This window comes from Anser anser (assembly GCF_964211835.1).
Source record: "Anser anser genome assembly, chromosome: 1".
NCBI lineage: Eukaryota > Metazoa > Chordata > Aves > Anseriformes > Anatidae > Anser > Anser anser.
In genome coordinates, this window is record NC_139720.1 from 135,455,191 (window position 1) to 135,477,992 (window position 22,802).

The 22,802-nt window shown below is 44.2% G+C and overlaps 1 protein-coding gene across 16 annotated transcripts in view; it reads left to right on the forward strand.

Annotated features, from left to right (window-relative positions):
* The window catches only part of NLGN4X (neuroligin 4 X-linked), a 203,171-nt gene that overhangs the window by 95,675 nt on the left and 84,694 nt on the right, over nt 1-22,802 (forward strand). The gene's annotated exons all lie outside the window — the stretch shown is intronic.

The following is a 22,802-nucleotide window of genomic DNA, read 5'->3' on the forward strand; positions in this document are numbered from 1 at the left end:
CCACCCCCTGGGCCGCTCAGGAGCACATCATCGACAGAAGCTGCCTGCCCAAGTCCCCCCCATACACTGCCTTTCTGGGAAACCTCCCTACTACATGACGGAGGAGTCACAGAATCACAGAATCATAGAAACACAAGGTTGGAAAGGACCTACGAGATCATCTAGTCCAACTGTCTTCCTATCACCAATAATACCCACTAAGCTACTAAATCATATCTCGTAGCACCTTGTCCAGGTGCTTCTTGAACACCACGAGGGATGGTGAGTTCACCACCTCCCTGAGCAGGCCGTTCCAGTGCCTGACCACTCTTTGAGAGAAAACGTTTTTCCTGATATCTAACCTAAATCTTCCCAGGCACAACCTGTGGCCATTTCCTCGAGTTCTATCATTAGTTGTCTGGGAGAAGAGGTGGACCTCCTCCTCATCACAGCCTCCCTTCAGGAAGTTGTAGAGTGCAAAGAGGTCACCCCTCTTCTCCAGACTAAACAACCCCAGCTCCCTCAGCCTCTCCTTATAAGACTTGTGCTCCAGATCCCTCACCAGTTTTGTTGCCCTTCTCTGGACATGCTCCAGGGCCTCGATGTCTTTCTTGTAGTGAGGGGCACAAAACTGAACACAGTACTCAAGGTGCGGCCTCACCAAAGCTGAGTACAGGGGGATGATCACATCCCTGCTCCTGCTGGCTACACAGGCCAGGATGCCATTAACCTTCTTGGCCACCTGGGCACACTGCTGGCTCATGTTCAGCCGAGTATCGATCAACACTTCCAGGTCCCTTTCCTCTTCACAGTCTTCTAGACACTCTACCCCAAGCCTATAGCATTGCGTGGGGTTATTGTGGCCAAAGTGCAGGACCTGGCACTTGGCCTTGTTGAACCTCATCCTATTCACCTCAGCCCAGCAATCCAGCCTATCCAGATCCCTCTGAAGGGCCACTCTACCCTCAGGCAGATCGACACTACCTCCCAACTTGGTGTCATCTGCAAACTTACTGAGGGTACACTCAATCCCCTCATCCAGGTCATCAATAAAGATATTAAACAAGATAGACCCCAGTACAGACCCCTGGGGGACACCACTTGTAAGGGGACGCCAGCTGGACTTAACTCCGTTAACCACTACCCACTGGGCACGGCCCTCCAGTCAGTTCTTTACCCAGAGAAAAGTATATCTGTCCAGGCCACGGACAGCCAGTTTTCCCAGGAGAATACCGTGGCAGACTGTGTCAAAGGCTTCGCTGAAGTCTAGGTAGACTACATCAACAACCTTTTCCTCATCTACCAGTCTGGCCACATGGTCATAGAAGGAGATGGGGTTGGACAAGCACAACCTGCCTTTCATGAACCTGTGCTGGCTAGGCCTGATCCCCTGGCTGCCACACACATGCTGTGTGATCGCACCCAAGATGATTTGCTCCATAGCTTTCCCTGGAATGCAGGTCAGGCTGACAGGCCTGTAGTTCCGCAGGTCCTCCTTACGGCCTTTCTTGTAGATGGGATTCGCATTGGCAAGCCTCCAGTCCTCTGGGACCTCTCCAGATAACCAGGAATGCTGATAGATGGTGGAAAACGGCTTGGCAGTCACCTCCGCCAGCTCCCTCAGCACCCTAGGGTGAAGTCCATCTGGTCCCATGGACTTGTGACATTCCAGATGGAGGAGCAGGTCTCTAACTGTCTCTTCCTGGATCTCAGGGGGTGATGCTCTACCTGAATCACAGGGGACTTCCAGATCAGGGCGTGAAGTACCCTGAGGATAACTGATTCGACTGTTAAAGACAGATGTAACGAAGGCGTTGAGAACCTCAGCCTTTTCCTTATCCTCATTGATCACATTCCCTGCTGCATCAAGTAAAGGATGGAAATTTTCCTTGCTTCTTCTCTTGCTGTTAATATACTTGTAAAAGGATTTCTTGTTCTCTTTTACTGCAGTGGCCAATCTGAGTTCAAGATAGGCTTTTGCCTTTCTAACTTCCTCCCTGAATATCTTAGCAACTTCTTTGTAGTCACCACAAGTAATCTGTCCCTACTTCCAGAGGACGTAGGCTCTCTTTTTCTCCCGCAGTCTCAACAAAAGTTCCCGGTTCATCCACGCCGGTCTTCTTCCCCTCCGGCTCGCTTTGTGGGACTCAGGAACAGCCTGCTCCTGTGCCTTTAAGATTTCCATCTTGAGGAGTGTCCAGGCTTTCTGGACCTCTTTGTACTGCAGGAGTGACTCCCAAGGGACCCCTGCAACAAGTGTCCTGAACAGGTCAAAGTCTGCCCTCTAGAAGTTCAAGATGGCAGTTTTTCTAGTTACCCTTCTGACATCACCAAGAATAGAAAACTCTACAATTTCATGGTCACTCTGCCCAAGACAGTCCCCAATTTTCACATCTCCCATCAGTCCTTCTCTGTTAGTGAAGAGCAGGTCTAGCGGGGCACCTCCCCTGGAAGGCTCTTGAACCAGCTATACCAGGAAGCTATCTTCTACACACTCTAGAAACCTCCTGGACTGGTTTCTCTGCGCAGTATTATATTTCCAGCATATATCAGGGAAGTTGAAGTCTCCCATGAGAATGAGTGCTGGCGATCATGTAACTTTTGCGAGCTGCTCATAGAATGCCTCATCCATCTCTTCATCCTGATTAGGTGGTCTATAACAGACCCCCACCAAAATGTCACTCCTACAGGCCTTCCCCCTGATCTTTATCCATAGACACTCAACTTTATAATTCCCAACACCAAGCTCTTCAACGTCAAAACACTCTTTAATATAAAGAGCCACACCACCTTCCTTCTCTGTCCCTTCTGAAGAGCTTGTAGCCGTCCATCACAGTACTCCAGTCGTGGGAGTGATCCCACCATGTTTCAGTTGTAGCGACTAGGTCATAAGCTAGCATGTTGCACAATCGCTTCCAGATCCTCCTGTTTGTTGCCCATGCCGTGTGCATTGGTATAGATGCACTTCAGATGAGACATCTGCCTCACCCCCAGCTTCAGCATTGTTCTCCTAGGCACTTCTCTGGTGAGCCCCATTTTATCCCCTTCCCCCGTCATAGCTAGTTTAAAACTCTCTCAATGAATTCTGCTAGCTCCTGCACTAGGATTCGTTTCCCCCTTTGTGACAGGTGAGTTACATTCATCAACGATAGGGCAGGGGTCGAGTAAACTGCCCCGTGGTCAAAGAATCCAAAGTTCCTGTCTTGACACCAGCCTCTCAGCCAATTATTCATTACCTGTGTTTTCCTAGCCTGCTCCGTGTCCTTCACCTCCCCAGAAGGTACAGAACAAAACACCACTTGCACTCCCACTCCTTGAACTATATGCCCTAACCCCCTTAAATCTCTTTTCATAGTTCGCAGGCTTCTCTGAGTGATTTAATCACTGCCCACCTGAACTATGAGTAGTAATCAGTGGGGTGAACCAGCTCTGGGAGTTTCCTATTTATGTCCCTGACCTGGGCCCCAGGTAGGCAGCATACTTTCCTACAGCTCAGGTCTGGTCTGGAAATAGGACCCTCAATTCTTCTAAGAAGGGAGTCACCTACCACAACCACCCTTCTTTGTTTCCCGGCAGAGGCAGTCTGAATGCATGGAGTTGACTGCCTCATCCTTGGTAACCTCTTTGAGGAACCTTTCTGTGCCTCCCCACTTACCTCCCCTTCAATGTCCAACACTACAAACCTCTTGCTTAGGGGGGACCTGGGGACGCAAGAGAAGCAGAGAGGGGGTTCACCCACCATGCCAAGCAGGGACCCGTTCCCAACCCTCCCCCTCCCTCAGGTCCCCCTTCTCTGCCCAACAGGGAGAAGGCAGGGGGTCCAGCACTAATTGTGGGGTATCTCCCTGGTGCCTTTCCCTCTGGCATGCCAGGAAGCTACTCACCAGTTGATCTCCTGCTCACAGTCCACGATGGCCCTCAGTCTCTCAACCTCTTTCAGCTCTGCCACCATGCTAACTGAATCTTCCACCTGCTTGCACCTCACACAGGTGGAATACCTGCTGCCCTCCCATGGCAGCAGCAGACTCTGGCACTTCCTGCAGCCAGAGACCTGTATAGCCACAGTTCTGGACAGGCCCTCCATTTGGGTCGCCACAGTCTCTCTGCCTGGTGGAGACCATGGCAAAAACTGTGGTCACAGAGACTGCCAGTAGATAAGATGGACTCTCAAGCCAAGAGGGGCAGAATTCCTGTGCCCCGCCACACGAGCTCTCACGCCCACCACTGCCGCATGCTGTGGTTGGTTCTCACACGCTGGTCATCCCTCCCCGTGCCTGGTGAGCAGCGATGTGACACTGTCGCCTCCCTCCTGGACGCTTTTTCTAGGCAGAGGGAGTGGGCGCAGTCACCGTTGCCCTGGCAACGCCTACTCCCTGTCAGCCTCTCTCATGAGAGCTGGCGGGTGCTGCCTTGTTGCGCTGCTATTCCAGGCCATCCCTGGTGAAGCAAGGGCCCAAAATCCCCTGTAACTTGTCACGAGCACTGCGGTTTTGGCTGCGTCAGCTCTGAGGTGGCCAACCTCGTCTACTCAAGTCCATCAAGGATTTCTTCCAAGGCCTCAACATAAGTGCTGTGCATTTGTTGTGGGAGCCTATCAACCTGGAGAGGTTGAAAGGGTTTGGCTATGCTGAGTTTAAGGACATAGACTCCTTGCTCCAGGATCTGAGCCTCAGTGAAGAGTCCTTAGGGAATAGAAAGATATGAGTGGACATTGCTGATCAAGCTCAGGATAAAGATTGCGACAATTGCTGCTTCAGCAGCTGAACCTGAAGCCACGCAGCATGCCCGAGGAGAAGGCCTCTGTGGCTCACGTGCTGCAGTCCAGCCAGATGGCCTCCATCTTCAGGGGGGCCAAGCCGGTGGACACGACAGCCCAGATTTTCTACTTTAAAAAATGTTGGGGCGCTCCAGTGGCACAATCGGTCAGCACACAGTACTTAGGGCAGTACGTGGAGCAATGGGAGCAATGCTGAGGTTGTAAGTTCGAGCCTCATCTGGCGCAGGACTTTTACGGGCTCCAGGAGGCATGTCGGGATCTCCTGGCCAACCCCCCCCCCCCCCCCCCCCCCCCGTGCAGCTACTGTGGGGTTTTCCATCCCAGGATTCTGAGGGAATTGGCTGATGTAGCTGCCAAACCACTCTCCACCATATTTGAAAAGTCATGGCAGTTGGCAGTTAGATGAAGTCCCTGGTGACTGGAAAACGGGGGAAACATCACTCCCATTTTTAAAAAGGGTAGAAAGGAAGACCCAGAGAACTACAGACTGGTGAGCCTCACCTCTGTGCAAGATCATGGAACAGATCCTTCTGGAAACAATGTTAAGGCACATGCAAGACCAGGAGGTGGTCTGAGACAGCTAGCATGGCTTCACCAATGGCAAATCGTGCCTGACCAATCTGCCTTCTATGATGGAGAAACTGCATCAGGGCACCAGGTGACAAAGGAAGACTGACCGATGTCATCTACCTGGACTTCTGTAAGGCTTTTGACATGGTCCCACATGACATCCTGTTCACCAAACTGGAGAGGTATGGATTTGAAGGGTGGACCATTTGGTGGATAAGGAATTGGCTTGATGGACGCACCCAGAGGGTAGTGGTCAATGGCTCTACATCCAGGTGGAGGCTGGTGACAAGCTGTGTCCCTCAGGGGTTTGTCTTGGGACCAGTACTTTTCAATATCTTCATCAATGACATAGATGATGGGACTGAGTGCACCCTCAGCAAGTTTGCAGATGACACCAAGCTGAGCGGTGCAGTTGATACAACAGAAGGAAGGGATGCCATACAAAGGGACCTGGATAAGCTGGAGAAGTGGGCCCACGTGAACCGAATGAGGTTCAACAAGTCCAAGTGCAGGGTGCTGCACCTGGGCCGGGACAATCCCAGACATGAGTATAGACTGGGAGAAGAACTTACTGAGAGCAGCCCTGCACAGAGGGATTTGGGGGTTCTGGTGGATGAGAAGCTCAACATGAACCAGCAGTGTGAGCTTGCAGCCCAGAAGGCCAACTGTATCCTGGGCTGCATCAAGAGAGGCGTGGCCAGCAGGTCAAGGGAGGTATCACAGTATCACAGTATCACAGATTTCTAGGTTGGAAGAGACCTCAAGATCATCGAGTCCAACCTCCGACCTAACACTAAGTACTCCACTAAACCATATCGCTAAGCTCTACATCTAAACGTCTTTTAAAGACCTCCAGGGATGGTGACTCCACCACCTCCCTGGGCAGCCCGTTCCAATGCTTAATAACCCTTTCGGTAAAGAAGTACTTCCTAACATCCAACCTAAAACTCCCCTGTCGCAACTTTCGCCCATTCCCCCTCGTCCTGTCACCAGGCACGTAGGAGAACAGACCAACCCCCACCTCTTTACAGCCTCCTTTAAGGTAACTGTAGAGAGCGATAAGGTCGCCCCTGAGCCTCCTCTTCTCCAGGCTGAACAATCCCAGCTCCCTCAGCCGCTCCTCGTAAGACTTGTTCTCCAGACCCCTCACCAGCTTGGTCGACCTTCTCTGGACTTGCTCGAGCACGTCCATGTCCTTCCTGTAGCGAGGGGCCCAAAACTGAACACAGTACTCAAGGTGCGGCCTCACCAGAGCCGAGTACAGGGGCACAATCACCTCCCTAGACCTGCTGGCCACACTGCTTCTTATGCAGGCCAGGATGCTGTTGGCCTTCTTGGCCACCTGGGCACACTGCTGGCTCATATTCAGCCGACTATCAACCAATACTCCCAGGTCCCTCTCGGCCAGGCAGCTTTCCAGCCACTCATCTCCCAGCCTGTAGCTCTGCTTGGGGTTGTTGCGCCCCAGGTGCAGGACCCGGCACTTGGCCTTGTTGAACTTCATACAGTTGACCTCAGCCCATCGCTCCAGCCTATCCAGATCCTCCTGCAGAGCCTTCCTGCCCTCGAGCAGATCGACACATGCACTTAGCTTGGTGTCATCTGCAAACTTACTGAGGGTGCACTGGACGCCCTCATCCAGATCATCGATAAAGATATTAAAGAGGACCGGCCCCAGTACCGAGCCCTGGGGGACACCACTAGTGACCGGCCTCCAACCAGATTTGACTCCATTCACCACAACTCTGTTTTGTGTTTGTGTGTTTGTGTTCTGGGGGTGTTTGTCCCCCTCTCTGCTCTGCCCTTGTGAGGCTCCACTTGGGGTACTGCGTACAGGTCTAGGGCCCCCAGTACAAGAAAGATGTGGAACTGTTAGAACGGGTCCAGAGGAGACCCACAAAGATGATCAGAGGGCTGGAGCACCTCTCCTACAAAGAAAGGTTGAGACAGCTGGGGATGTTCAGCTTGGAAAAGAGAAGGCTTGGGGGAGACCTCATTGCAGCCTTTGAATACTTAAAGGGTTCTTATAAAAAGGATGGAGAGGGACTCTTTACTTGTGTAGATAATGATAGGACAAGGGGGAAAGGTTTTAAACTTAAAGAGGGGAGATTTAGACTGGATGTTAGGAAGAAATTCTTTACTCTGAGAGTGGTAAGGCACTGGATCAGGTTGCCCGGAGAGGTTGTGGATGCCCCATCCCTGGAGGTGTTCCAGGCCAGGCTGGATGGGGCCCTGGGCAACCTGATCTAGTGGGTGGCATCCATGCCTATGGCAGGGGGGTTGGAACTAGATGATCTTTAAGGTCCCATCCAACCCAGTCAATTCTATGATTCTATGATTCTGAACCTCCCCTGTCACAGCTTGACACCATTCCCTTGGGTTCTATCACTGGTCATTTGGAGAGAATAGATCATCACCTGTCCCTCCACTCCCCTTCGTGAAGAAGCTGTAGACCATGATGAGGTCTCCCCTCAGCCTTCTCTTTCCAGGCTGAACAGGCCAAATGACCTCAGCTGCTCCTCATATATCTTCCCCTCTAGGCCCTTTACCATCTTTGTAGCCCTTCTCTGGACACTCTCCAACAGTTTCACATCCTTTCTGTACTGTGGTGCCTAGAACTGCACACAGTACTTGAGGTGAAGCCGCACCAGCGCAGAGTAGAGCGGGACAATCACTTCCCTCAACAGACTAGCAATTCTATGCTTGATGCACCCCAGGATACGGTTGGCCCTCCTGGCTGCCAGGGCACACTGCTGGCTCATATTCAACTTGCTGTCAAGCACAACCCCCAGATCCCTCTCTGTGGGGCTGCTCTCCAGTGTCTCATCACCCAGTCTGTATGTATAGTCAGGGTTGCCCCATCCCACGTGCAGGACCCGGCACTTGCTCTTGTTAAACTTTATGCAGTTGGTGATTGCCCAGATGTCCAGTCTGTCCAGATCTCTCTGTAAGGTCTTTCCACCCTCATCAGAGTTAACAACTCCTCCCAGTCTAGTATCATCAACAAATTTACTCAGTACACCTTCTAGTCCTACACCCAAATCATTTATAAAAACACTGAAGAGAACTGGCCCTATAAAGGAGCTTTGGGGGACCCCAGTGGTGACTGGCTGCCAGCCTGATGCGGACCCATTTACCACAACCGTTTTAGTCTTACCTGTCAGCCAGTTATTCACTCATCGTATGCTGTTTTTGTCCAGCTGTATGCTGGAAATTTTGTCCAGTAGGATCCTATGGGAAACTGTGTCAAAAGCTTTACTGAAATCCAAAAAGATTACGTCAGCTGGTTTTCCTCGATCGACTAGATGGGTGATCTATTAACTGAACATGAGCAAAGCAACAGAGAAAATGCAGTGTGTGTGTGTGGTTTTTTTTTTTTTTTTACTAGATATATTTTGTACTTAAGTCTGGCAGGAGGAAAAGAATACTGAAAAATCAAAATTATACTGTCATATACTGTAATAATCTGCTTTCCATATTATTTGTACCCTACGCTAGAGGCATTTTATCCATCTAAACTTGAATATTTGTGAATGTGGAATTAAAAAAAATGTTGATGCTTTTATGAATATAATGGTCATCTCTCTTCTGTTGTAAAGATCTAAAAGGAGTGTTTCTGAAAGGCTTGTCTGGAGTATATAAGTGGAATGTAACAAATTTACTGTGGTATGACAGAGAAAAGCTACTACTGCATTCCAATATCTATCACACTTCGAAATCGAGATAGCTGTAAAAGTTACCTGTCAAAAGGTGAAACAAAAACTTTCTTGTTCTAGTTGTAGTAATAGGCAAATGATTACTATTGGTGTGTGATATCTGGCTCTAATCACAACTGCTGCTTCTGCCCCAGCTACCTGAATAACCTGCTCTCCAGCAATTCCATCATCAGACCCAGTTTAACTGCTACATACTCCATGTGTGCAATGTAAGCCCTGGCAGTGGTGCTTTTTTGACGCCTTCAGCAGTCTGCTGCTGCATGGAAATAATTTCTTCACCTAAAGCCAAAACTTGGTGTGGCAGTATATGACCATTATACCACTGTCATACAGAAAAACCCTTAACTTTACTTTAAAGTTCTGTTTAATGCATTCCATTCAACAAAAACAAACAACAAGAATAACAAACAAGCAACAGAAAGTTATATTTTATACTTAAAGAATAAATATTTATAGTGATAGTGAAATATCTGACATTTCTCCCTGATTTATTTGCCTCTAAGTTTACTGTATGATATGTCCATGTAGATGGCCTTTCATATCATCAGAGTGAGCCTATCTGCATGTTCTAAACACTTGTTTTATATATTTAGAAAATATTTTACTTCTATTTGACTTCCTTCTTTTTCATGAAACAAGGACATTTCTATTCATGAACACATAGAAATACTATAGAAATACAACAATTTTACTTAACATTACCCAAATCTTTCTTGGCTATGGTGATCATTTGGACAGGTTGAAAAAGTGCTGACTGAATGCGATGTGTGCATTGCATTGCGACGGGTTACATCACTAGTCGTAACATGATGTAACCCAACGCAGCATGATGTAAGCGTCGTGAAACATTGGAGATTTAAAGAAACATCAACGTTACCTTTTGTCCCTCTTCCCCTTTGCAGGATTTAGCTGTTATTCTTCTTCCAGGAATTAACAACCCATCCCATTTGCCAGTATATGAATGCTCATGTCTTGTTATTATTATATACATTAACAGCCTCCCTTCTAAATATGGGCAATATAGTCTCAATCCTGAGTCATATGTTATATTTATTTCTACGTATACCATGTAGGTACAGTTGCTATTTATAAGACAGCATAGATTTCTGATGAAAATAATAATAATAATGGAATCATGCTTTGTTTAAAAATATTTCATAGAACTGAAATGTGCAGGTGGATCAATGCATACTTGCAAGACTGGTGTTATAGCCAGGCAATCAGCTTTTTAGACCATGGGACTCTCTTTGAGAAATCTGGTCTGCTGGGGGTTGATTTGTTTCATCTGTCAGAGAAGAGGAAGAGCATCTTCAGATACAGCCTTGTCAAGCTGGTGAAGAGAGCTTTAAATTAAGTTGCCAGAGAAGGGGAACCTCAAAACTCCCAACTCTTTTCAGTTTAATGCCAGCACCAGTAATAGATGTCCAGAACCACAGAAGGGATCAGAGATCAGTGGGAGAGCACCAGAAGAGCAGCACAAAAGAATTCCAACCTCGTTATCCAAAAAAAAAGACATTTTCATCAGGGACATTTGCTTAAATGACTCTATGCAAATGAGCATAGGAAGGAGAATAGCATAGAGAGGAGTTAAAGATGTGCATATGTTTGTAGGATTATGATCTAACTGCCATCACGGGGAGTTGGTGAGATCCATCCCATGACTGGAGTGTTGGAATGGGAAGACATGCGCTAGTGGGGAATGTAAAGCTCAAGGGCAGCCTTGGCTGCAGTGACCATGGAATGGTGCAGTATAGGATCCTGAGGGCAGCAAGGAGGGAGTGCAGCAAGCTTGCTACCCTGGACTTCAGGAGATCAGCCTTTGGGATCTGCTTGGTAGAGTACCATGGGATAAAGCCCTGAAGGGAAGAGTAGCTCAGGAAAGCTGGTTAATATTCAAGTATCACCTCCTCACAGCTCAAGAATGATGCATTCCTACAAAGAGGAAGTGTAGTGGGTTTACATGGCATGGTATCAGGGGGCCATAGGGATGGCTTCTGTGAGAAGGATCTAGAAGCTGCCCCACGTTAGATAAGGGTCCTGCCGCTGCCCAGAGCCGGGCCAATAAGCAATGTTGTTTGCTCCTCTATGAGAGCATATTTAAGACAGGGAAATAAAACTGCTGGGAACAGCAGCTGGGAGAGAGAGAGCAGTGAGAAACAGACTTGCAGGTGCCAAGGTCAGTGAAGAAGGAGGGGGAGAGGTGCTCCAGGGGCTGGAACAGAAGTCCCCTGTAGCCTGTGGTGAGGACTATTGTGAATCAGGCTGTCCCCCTGCAGCCCATGATGTACCACAGTGGGGCAGATCTCCAGGCTGCTGCCTATGGAGGAGACGACAGTGGAACAGGTGGACCTGCACTGAAGGAGGTTGCGGCATGGGGAAAACCCCTGCCAGAGCAGATTCTGGGCTGGAGCTGCAGCCCGTGCAGAGGAGCCCACGCAGGAGCAGGTGACCTGGCAGGAGCTGCTGCCCGTGGGGGATCCAGGTTGGAGCAGTTTGTTCCTGATGGGTGAACCCCATGTTACGGAGCCATGTGGGAGGAGTTCTTGAAGAGCTGCTGCCTGTGGGAAGCCCCCGCAGGATCAGTTCAGGAAGGATGGCATCCCTTGGGAGGGACCCCACGTTGGAGCATGGGAAGAGAGTGACTGTGAAGGAGCAGTGGAGACAAAGCATTAGGAACTGACCGCAGCCCCCATTCCCTGTTCCCCTATGCCACTCGAGGGGGAGGAGGTGGAAGAGGGTGGACGGGGGGGAAGGCGTTTTCGGTTTCATTCCTTTGTTTCTCACTTCTTATGAGAGCTTGTTAGTAATAGGCAATAAATCTTACTGTCTCCCTACTCTGAGTCTGTTTTGCTCATCATGATAATTGTTGAGCGACCTCCCCATCCTGTCTCAACCCTTGAACCCTTTGTGTCATATTTTCTCCCAATTCCTCTCTGAGGAGGGGGAGTGAGAGAGCGGCTGTGGTGGAACTCAGCTGCCCACCCAAGTAAAACCACCACAGGAAGTCAGGTAAAAATGCCAGGAGTTCTTCATGAATGAAAAAATAGCTCCTGGCCAAACTCAAGCAGAAAAAGGAGGCCTACAGAGAGCAAGATGGGTAGCCTGGGAAGAATACAGAGAAATCGTACAAGAAGCCAGGGATCAGGTTAGGAAAACTAAAGCCCTATTAGAATTAAATTTGGCCAGGGATGTCAAGGGCAACAAAGAAGGGCTTCTATACGTATATCAGTGATAAAAGGAAGACTAGGGAAACTGTGGGCCCTTTCCAGAAGGAAAAGGGAGACCTGGTTACGTGGGATATGGAGAAGGCTGAGGTACTCACTGACTTTTTGCTTCAGTCTTCACCTGCACCTATGTCACCTAGTGACATAGCCCAAGTCCCAGAAGACAAAGGCAGGGACTGGGAGAATGAAGAATCTTTCACTGTAGGAGAAGATCCAATTTGGTCTGGATCCACCAGGAACCTGAATGTGCACAAGTCCATGGGACTTGATTAAATGAATCCAAGAGTCCTGAAGGCAGTGGCAGATGAAGTTAAACCGCTGTCCATCATATTTGAGAAGTCATGGTAGTCCAGTAAAGTTCCCAGTGACTGGAAAAGGGGAAACATAACCCCCATTTTTAAAAAGGGAAAAAGGAAGAATGAGGCAACTACAAGACAGTTGCTATCATCTTTATGCCCAGTAAGATCATGGAGCTGATCCTCCTGAAAACCATGCTAAAGCACATGGAGAACAGAGTGGTGATTAGTGATAGCCATCATGGCTTCACTAAGGGCAGATCGTGCCTGACAAATCTGGTGGCCTTTTACAGCAGGCTTACAGCACTGGCAGATAAGGGAAGAGCAACTGACCTCAGCTACCTGGACTTTTGTAAAGCATTTGACACTGCCCTACAGTACCTGCTTGTCTCTAAAACTGAGAGACATGGATTTGATTTGGATGGACCACTTGGTTGATAAGAAATTTGCTGGATGGTCGCACTCAAAGAGTTGAGGTCAACGGCTCAATGTCCAGGGAAAGACCAGCGATGAGTGGTGTTCCTCAGGCTATTGGGTATTGGGACTGGTATTATTTAATGTCTTTTTTTGGTGACATGGACAGTGAGATTGAGTGCATCCTCAGCAAGTTGGCTGACGATACCAAGCTGAGTGGTGTGGCTGACACACTGGATGAAAGGGATGCCATCCAGCTGGACAGGCTTGAGAGGTAGGCCTGTGAGAACCTCATGAAGTTCAACAAGACCAAGAGCAAGGTCTTGTCCCTGGACTGGGGCAATCATTAGCACTAATACAGGCTGGGATATGACTGGATTGAAAGCAGCCCTTCAGAGAAGGACTTGGGTGTGCTGGTGAATGAAAAACTGAACGTGAGCCAGCAGTGTGTGCTTGCAGCCCTGAAAGCTATCTTGGGCTTGGCTGAAAGCTATCTTGGGCTGCATCAAAAGAAACATGGCCAGCAGGTGGAGGGAGGTGATTCTTCCCCTCTGCTCTGCTCTCACGAGACCTGACCCGGAGTACCGTGTTCAGCTCTGGGGCCCCCAGCATAAGAAAGACAGCGACCTGGTAGAGTAAGTCCAGAGGAGGGCCACGAGGATGGTCAGAGGGCTAGAAAACCTCTCCTATGATGACAGTCTGAGGTAGCTGGGGTTGTTCAGTCTCGAGAAGAGAAGGCTCCAGAGAGACCTTACAATGGTTTTTCAGTACTTAAAGGGAGCCTACAAGAAAACTGGAGAGGGACTCTTTACTGGAGATTAAGGAGAGAGATTGGAGAGACAGAACAAGGTGTAACTTCTGCAAACTAAAAGAGGAGAGATTTAGACTAGATATTCAGAAGAAATTCCTTACTCTGAGGGTGGTGAGGCACTGGAACATGTTGCCCAGAGAAGCAGTGTTGCTTGTTGTACTGTGGGGATAGCAGTGAAATAGAGGAGCTGATTTTCTGTTGCTGCAGTCTCTAAGAGATTGACGATTGACTGGGAGAGAAGGCAGAAATGATCCTCCCGTGATAAAAAAAAAAAAATAAAATTCTTTCACTGAAAACCAAATTTAGAAAAGTCATTCCAGGTGAGTACTTGGGACAGTAACAGGTCCTGTCTTCAGTCCTAGTATCACTCTAGCACCTGCTTTTGGTTTCATTGGGACAGTAACAGGTCCTGTCTTCAGTCCTAGTATCACTCTAGCACCTGCTTTTGGTTTCACTGTTGTTGCATGTTGAGTAAGTATGTTGCTGCAAAAGTCAAATTAGTCTATGCCATCATTAAAACTGAAGTTTAAATTGTTGTATAAAACTACACCATTAATTTTTATCCTGATCCTTTCTCTCCTTTCTCTCAAACTGGCTGCTTTATAATGCACCAGAATAAGGAATCCTGATAGTGAAAAAGAATTTTTTCACATTTAAACTTCACTGCAGTTTTCTTCCCAGGTAGTTGGTAGTTGGTGGTTGATTTATTTTGTGAAACATACAATCCATGATTTTTCCTATAAGAATAATATTAAGCATAAAGCAGTCCACTTAAGTCAATAAAATAAACAATCATAACTATATTTTGTCTTCTGTAGAGTAGTTAATGTCAGTTAAATAGTGTAATATGCTTAAAACAATAAAAAATGTTAAATGTGTTGTATTTCTTTCTTTGTCATAAGACTTCATTGCTTTAAAAAAAGAAGTTGTTGAACTATTGAAGATGAATAAATTTTAAACATACCAAATTATTTAGAGGAGTTTAACACTTGTGTTCACAGAAATGTTACTCTAAGTCTTACCTTACACATAATATAGGGGAACAATAATAGTATCCCTTTCATTTTTCTGCTCTTTAGATCAAATTCATTTCAATCTCTTTTAATAATAAGTCAATTTTTTCTTCTAAAAATTTATAGTACTGATGTAAGACTTTATATATTTTTGCTATATTCTGTATGAAAATAAAATTCAATGTGAATGTATCATTGTGGTGGTTTCACTCAGGTGGGCAGCCGAGTTCCATCACAGCCGCTATTTCACTCCCCCTTCCCAAAAAGAAAGGGGGAGGAAATACAATGTGAAGGGCTCAAGGGTTGAGATAAGGATGGGGAGATCAGTCAACAATTATTGTGATGGGCAAAACAGACTCAGAGTAAGGAGACAGTAAGATTCAGTGCCTATTACTAACAAGCTAGAAAAGTGAGAAACAAAGGAATGAAACCAAAACCACCTTCCCCCCATCCACCCTCTTCCACCTCCTCCCCCCAAATGGTGCAGGGGAATGGTGAACAGGGGCTGCAGTCAGTCCCTAATGCTTCTTCTCTGCCACTCCTTCATGGTCACTTTCTTCCCCTGCTGTAGCGTGGAGTCCTTCCCTCGGGATGCCGTCCTTCCCAAACTGATCCTGCGGGGGCTTCCCACAGGGAGCAGGTCTTCAAGAACCGCTCCAGATATGGGTCCGTACCATGGGGTCCACCCATCAGGAGCAAACTGCTACAACCTGGGTGCCCCACTGGCGGCACCTCCCCCCAGATCCCCTGCTCCTGCATGGGCTCCTCTCCACAGCCTGCAGCTCCAGTCCAGAATCTGCTCTAGCAGCGGTTTTCCCTGGGCCGCAACCTCCTTCAGTGCAGGTCCACCTGTTCCACTGTCGTCTCCTCCATGGGATGCAGCATGGAAATTTTCTCCACCGTGGTGCACCATGGTCTGCAGGGGGGACAACCTGCTTCACCACAGGCCGCAGGGGACTTCTGCTCCGGCACCTGGAACACTTCCTGCCCCTCCTCCTTCACTGACTTTGGTGTCTGCAGGGCTGTTTTTCTTTCCTCTCTCTCCCAGCTGCTGTTCCCCAGCAGTGTTTTAGTGTTTTGTTGTTGTTGTTGTTGTTTTTTCCCTTTCCTAAATATGCTCTCACAGAGGCACAAACAATATCGCTTACTGGCCTGGCTCTGGCCAGAGACGAGGCCCTTATCTAACATGGGGCAGCCTCTGGATTCTTCTCGCAGAAGCCACCCACATGGCCCCCTGCTACCAAAACCTTGCCATGTAAACCCACTACAATCATTTCTGATAAGACCTGCCATATCTGGTTATTATGCTTTAATGTACAAAATTACTATATTTTCAGAATTACTTCATAATATGCTTTAACATTCTAAGGACTTTTTGTTGTTGTTGTTGTTTTAACAGTTCTCACTGCTACAACTAGAGTAACACTCAAGTCTTTTTTTCTTGGAAGTTGTGGATACTTTGGAACTTAGAAATTGTATTTCTAGCTCAAGTAGTTTCCACTGTGCATGGTGATTCATTTTTAAACTTCCTACTGTAAACTACCTACTTTAAACCTCCATCTCGGTGCTAGTCTTGCTTTTTATTCAAGAAAGAGAAAAAAGCACACCTATTTTGCAATTCATCTCAACCTTGGGCAGACATTCTTCCTCTCGACTGACTGTAGAAAATTGCTGGGGTAAATAGGTCATATTCCATAGGCATTTAGATGTACGTTGACTTCAGTTTGAAAAGCAGCACCTTATGTGTCATCCGTCATTTATCTAGCTTCGTAAACTAATATGAAGATATTCGTATTCTTTCTGGTCTTGACTCATGTCATTTCTGTTACTGGAAGATACCATCATTTATCTTCTTTTTTCCAGATCATTAGCAAAATGTTAAACAATGTGAGATTAATGTAGAGAATATTTCATTACACCATTAATCTTTTGCAACATTGAAAATTTACTTTTGGTTACAATTTAACCTACTCTGTATATCTTTTTTTTTTTTTTTTTTTTTAAATCCATGACATTACTTCAGCTTTCTTTGTGAATATTATGTTCTCAACATCTTCCCACCAAAGTGAGTTTATCAAAAACTCTATGAAATCTCACTAATTTTATCTGTAAGTTTCTTTTTAGCAAGTATTCTCTAGAGATGCTTAAAGATTGCTAGCATATCAAAGAGCCATGTTTTTTTCTTTAAAGACAGCTGTGGGTTCTATCAATGTATCTGAATGCTTTATGATGCTTTTAATTTCTCTTTTCCTTAGTCTATAGTAACATTATTTTCCTTGATTTTAATATGAACATTATCTGTTCCTACTAATCTGCTATTATAATAGCTTAATTTAATTAGCCACTGAAGTTTTTTGGTTTTTTTCCTGACAAATCAACAATTTTATCCTCAAAACATTTTAGAGAATACAATATTGGTTTATTCTTAATGAATTTAAGGACATATGTGCTAGCATTTCCTCTTCTGACACTTCAGTTTATCAAAAATGTAAATTATTTTGATTCTCTCTTATGCGTTTTTATTTAAATTACTTTAATAAGATAAATTAATGTTATCTTGTTTTTTTTTTTTTATTATTATAAAAATAGATACCCAGAGAAGAAACAGAGAGTAAATGAAGAACAAAGTTAAATTAACAAATATGAAATCACAGAATCTGAAATAACATTCAGTTACTACTGAATTGCTGAAGATGGGCTATAACTGAAGACAGCATGGGCTCTAATTATTTTGATAGTCTAGGGTAGTGGAATATGTATTATGGGTAGTTAAGTGTAAAGCTAGGGTAAAGTTAACTGAAAAAAATGGAAAAAAAAAAAAAGGAACATCATGGAATAAAAACATGAATGAAGAGAAGGGTCAAAGACTTGTAAGAAAGTCTTGATTGTAAAAACATCATTTTAGAAAGCTGCCCAGTGTGAAGAAAGTATGATGCTAGAGGATGCAATATCATGAAGAACAATGAAGAAAGAGTTGCAAGAAAATAACTTGTCAGATGATGTCAGTTTCTTGATGTGGAAATCTGTGAGCTACTGTTTTAGATAGGGAACATTATCACTTATTTTAACAGCCTGTTTTATACCATATGGCTGATGTTAATGGATTTACAACCTATTTTCAAAGGCAGGAGCCTGAATCACAAATTAAGGGTTGTTACCGTAATTGCTTTTTTTTTTTTTTTTAATAGCAGAAATTAATAATAAAGGCAAGAGGGACACCATGTAGAGACCTGTGAAAAGAGATATAATGTGGTAAAGTCTATATGGGATGGAGAGGGGCAGTGCACTTTTGTCACTATGAATATTATATCAGCTAAAATGTGTATGACAGCAAAGCTATATTTAAATGCTGAAATGCAGAAAGATGTTTGCACTGAACTTTAGGTACAACTTTTGTTGTTAGAAACTGTGCAAAATCAAAGCACACCCATCACTAATGTTATGAGAAGCTGTTGATAATCTTTATATAAACATTGTTCTGATTACATGAGGATCTATTAGAGAATTTATGTTGAAATTCAAGCAAAACAGAAAATTTTACACACAAAAAATATGAAAGACATCCAATTTTTCACAGCTTCTCTTATTTCTGAGGGATTCAATGACTGTGGTTATCAATAAGCTGAATTTTCTTCCGTTCTCTTCTTCTGCTTTCTATGGCTATTTTAATCATGGTTTGTTGACAATACTGGTGGCACCCAAAAGAAAAAAAAAATCAAAGCAATGAGCATTCTCATCATTTTCCCATGTTGTTAAAGGTTCAGGTATGGTGTGTTAAAAGGAGCATGGAGAACATGGCAAATGCCACACAGGCACACATATACACACAGGCGTGCACACAGTAAAATTAACAAAATTTGGCCTGTGTCAGTGGGCTTTATGCCTGTAAAAGTGTTTTTTTTTTTTTTTTTTGATGTTAGGAAAAAAAATAAAGATATACCCTGAGAGATTTAATGACTCCTTCCTTCCTTCCTTCCTTCCTTCCTTCCTTCCTTCCTTCCTTCCTTCCTTCCTTCCTTCCTTCCTTCCTTCCTTCCTTCCTTCCATTCATTCTTTTCTGGATTTTTAAGTGTGATATTTTCTTCTTGATGCTGTCAGTGGTAGGAAGCTGGCTGTGGTGCCAATATATCTGTTTTGTTTCTGTAAGTGTGTTTTAGTACTGATATGAGTGGCTGAGTAACAAAACCAGACAGGCAGATATAGTTTGAACACCCTTGCTAGCTCACTTTGTCAGTGACCTTCAACACACTTACATCCGGTATCTTATTTTCCTCAGCAAAACACCCAATTATATTTAATTTCATCAAATAGATGGTAGGTGTTTAAAATTGTAAATTGCACTAACTGAGTCAAGAAACATTCAGACCTCTTTTACAGCTGAATACAAATGCAGAAGTTCTATTTTTTGCCTGTAGGAACTGAAGTATGGCAGTAGATTTCACCAGTACGCATACAATAATATTCTTTAAAGAAACCAAAAGAAGAAAAGTTTGACCTGTTCTTTTCGGTAAGAACTATTCATTTATGTTTATCCAAAGAAGACTGGAATTTGATTTCTCAGAACTCATTGCATGTACAAGCCTTGTTATTCAACATATAATTCTGTGATTCCTATGATTCCCTTTAAATGCAAAATTCAACTTGTGTTTCTTCAAGCCAAACAGCAAAATCATATTACTTAACATAATTATTATATCAATATATTATATGTTATAATATAATATATTATATGTTGCCATATGGAATGTGCAATGTAGTAATTATACCATATAAGTCCTCCTTAAAAATAAAAAAATAAAAAATTGTTTCTAATCTTGTACTTCTGTCACATAATGAAAATTTACAAGCTACTGTGGTTCTTTTCTAAATTTTAAGTAAAGCATGAAACCATCATTGGAAATACAAAGCTTAAATTCTAAAAGTGAATTTAGAAAGCAGAATGGAAACCTAAACTGAGACATGAATTATCATTAACATTGTTCAACAGAGAAAATATTATTCCACTAGAGCAGTTATATAATCCACAAACATTATGAATCAAAATCAGCTAACTGCTATTATCGAGTTATGGAGATCACTTGGAGCAGATACTAGTGATAGAAATGCTGTGATGTTGAAATATAAAAGCTTAAATCATGATTCTGGCCATCTGTTTTGAAGTTAGCATAATGTAACTAATACTTTAATAACATGCATGAATTCAAACAATCCCTCTTCAGCTTTAACGTTTGTAAACAGATAAAATCTTGGAACTCAGGTACAGAGGCATATAGCAGTTAACCTGACCTTCTCTTGAGAGAAGTCTGCTGCTTACCAGGAGCTTGTATCAGGGATGTCACCAAGGCGAGCCTTGTACAGTCCGACTATTATCTACTGCTGTTGTTTCACATAGGCATAAGTGATGCAGCCAGGAGCATCCTGAGGAATATCAAGAGGTATTACAGAGCCCTGGGAGCAGCAGTAAAGGACTCAGGAGTGCAGTAGTTTTTCATCAGTCCTCCCAGTCAAAGGGAAGGGGATTGAAAGTGACAACTGCTCTCGCAAATCAGTGGATGGTTGCAGGACTGGTGCCACAGACAGGAGTGGTTCAGCTACTTAGACCATGGGACTTGCTTTGAGAAATATGGTCTGCTGGCAGCTGATGCTCTTCCCCTTCTCCTACCAGAGAAGGGGAAGAGCATATTTGGTCATAGGCTTGCCAAGCTGGTGAAGAAGGTTTTAAACTAGAGCTGCTGGGGAAGGGGAACCTCAGTCCATCCTGCTCCTCCAAGTTTGATGCCAGTGTCAGTGATAGATGCTCAGAGCGTGGAGAATGGTCACAGGTTAGTAGGAGAGCACCTGAAGAGTAGCACAAAGGAATTCCAGCCACTACAACCAGCAAGTCAAATTCCTCAGGGGCTCAACTCAAATATCTCTATGCTAATGCATATAGCATGGGAAATAAACAAAAGGAGTTAGAGATATATGCATGTCTGCAGGGCTATGACCTCACTGTCATTACAGTGACGTGGTGGAATGGATCCCATGACAGGAGTGTTGGAATGGAAGGACACAGGCTCTTTAGGAAGGTTAAGCAGGGGAAATGAGGAAGAGGCATCACCTTCTATGTCAATGAGCAGCTGGAGTGCATGGAGCTCTGCCTGGGGATAGCTGAGAGCTGACAGAAATGTTATGGGTCAGGGTTAAAGGGAAGGCAGGGACAGGTAACATTATAGTGTGAGTCTGCTACGGGTCACATGATCAGGAAGAAGAAGCAGATGAGGACTTCTATAAACAGACAGAAGCAGCCTCATATTCGCAAGCCTTGGTCCTCATAGGGAACTTAAACCACCCCAATATTTGTTGGAGGGACAGTACAACAGGGCATAGGCAGGATTTCCTGTAATGTGTTGATGATAACTCCCTTCTCCAAGTGATAGAGGAGCCAAAGAGGAGAGGTGCTATGCTGAACTTCATTCTCACCAACAAGGAGGGGCTGATGGGGGAATGTAAAGCTCAAGGGCAGCCTTGGCTGCAGTGACAATGCAATGGTGCAGTTTAGGATCCTGAGGGCAGCAAGGAGAAAGCATTACCCATATCTTATACCTGCTCACTTGCCAGTACAGTATATTACATATACTTCTGGACAAACTCTGCAGTGAGATTTATATATCCTACAGGGACTTTCATATTCTTGGACCTTTTGTTTTTTTTTTGTTTTGTTTTGTTTTGTTTCTTTGTTTGTTTGTTTTTGTTTTTGTTTTTCAGGTAAAGTTGGCAAAAATATCTTCTTGGTCCTCAGACAGGACTGAAGTCAGTTTCATCACAGTGCATACTGGTATTTTCTTAGAAGTCAACAGGACTGCTCATATGCTAAAAACCTGAGTTTTGCCAGCTTAGAGACAACACATATAACAGAAAAGGAAAGGGTGTTTATTTAAATATTTCAGTATATTGAACTGATTTTTAGATTCACAGTTTTGTGATTCAAGAAAGTAGCATGTAGGTATCTTTTCTGAATTGCAAGATGACTTCACTGGTGAGAGGGGTGAGATGGGTGGAAGCAAATGCTGTGCAGTATTGTGCACACAGACATGTTAGCATTTTTACATTCACACCTCATCAGGTGCACCAATTCAGGAGAGACATGTAAGCTGTCTGAGGTCACTGCCACACTTTCATACTGACTATGTTGCTCCTGATGCTTGTACAGAAAAAAAAAAAAAAAAAAAAAAAAAAAAAAAAGTGTTTCTGCCTGAATTAATTTAAATAACTATATGATTTTTTTCTGATTTTTTTTTTTTTTTAATGAATGTTTCATTATTCCATCATTAAGCACTGCGGGCTCAGTCCAGTCCTCAGTCAAACAGAGCAGATTCAGTTATAGTGGAACTACAAAAAAACCTACCCTTATATGTTGGAGGTCACTGAAAGGATAAGCTGGCTACACAAAGCCTTCTTTCTTCTGAGCAGTTGTAGACAGTTTTGTCAAAGCAATGTACTTTATTTAGAAGAATTTAAGTTCTATATGTGGTGTAACTGCATAACAAAGACAATTTTTTTTTCTTGAACATATGTAACTAACTCATTTCCATGATAGTTATTAATTTTCAAAAACAACAGTGATTTATATATTAAAAGTTATCAAACAAGTATTAACTTTTGTGATTTAATGTGATTTAATAGTTTTAAAAATTTTCACTATTTTTTATTCAAAACATTTTTATTTTTTGTAGATTAAAATAAATATCTTACAGATTTTTGTTTAGATTTTTTTAAGTATTTCTTTATGTAACATGATGAATTATTCATAAAACCTAGTGGAAGAGAACTAGGCAGTCATATGTATTAACACAGAATGAAAGATGAAGCTGATTAGCTTTATCACCTTTTCCAGAATGAATAAATACAATCTAAATAAATGAGAATATTTTCAGAATAAGAAATAGCTTTTAGTTGTGTTTCTTTTAGTAACTATGACAAATGTCAAATTATTGTCCTGGTTTCAGCTAGGATAGAGCGA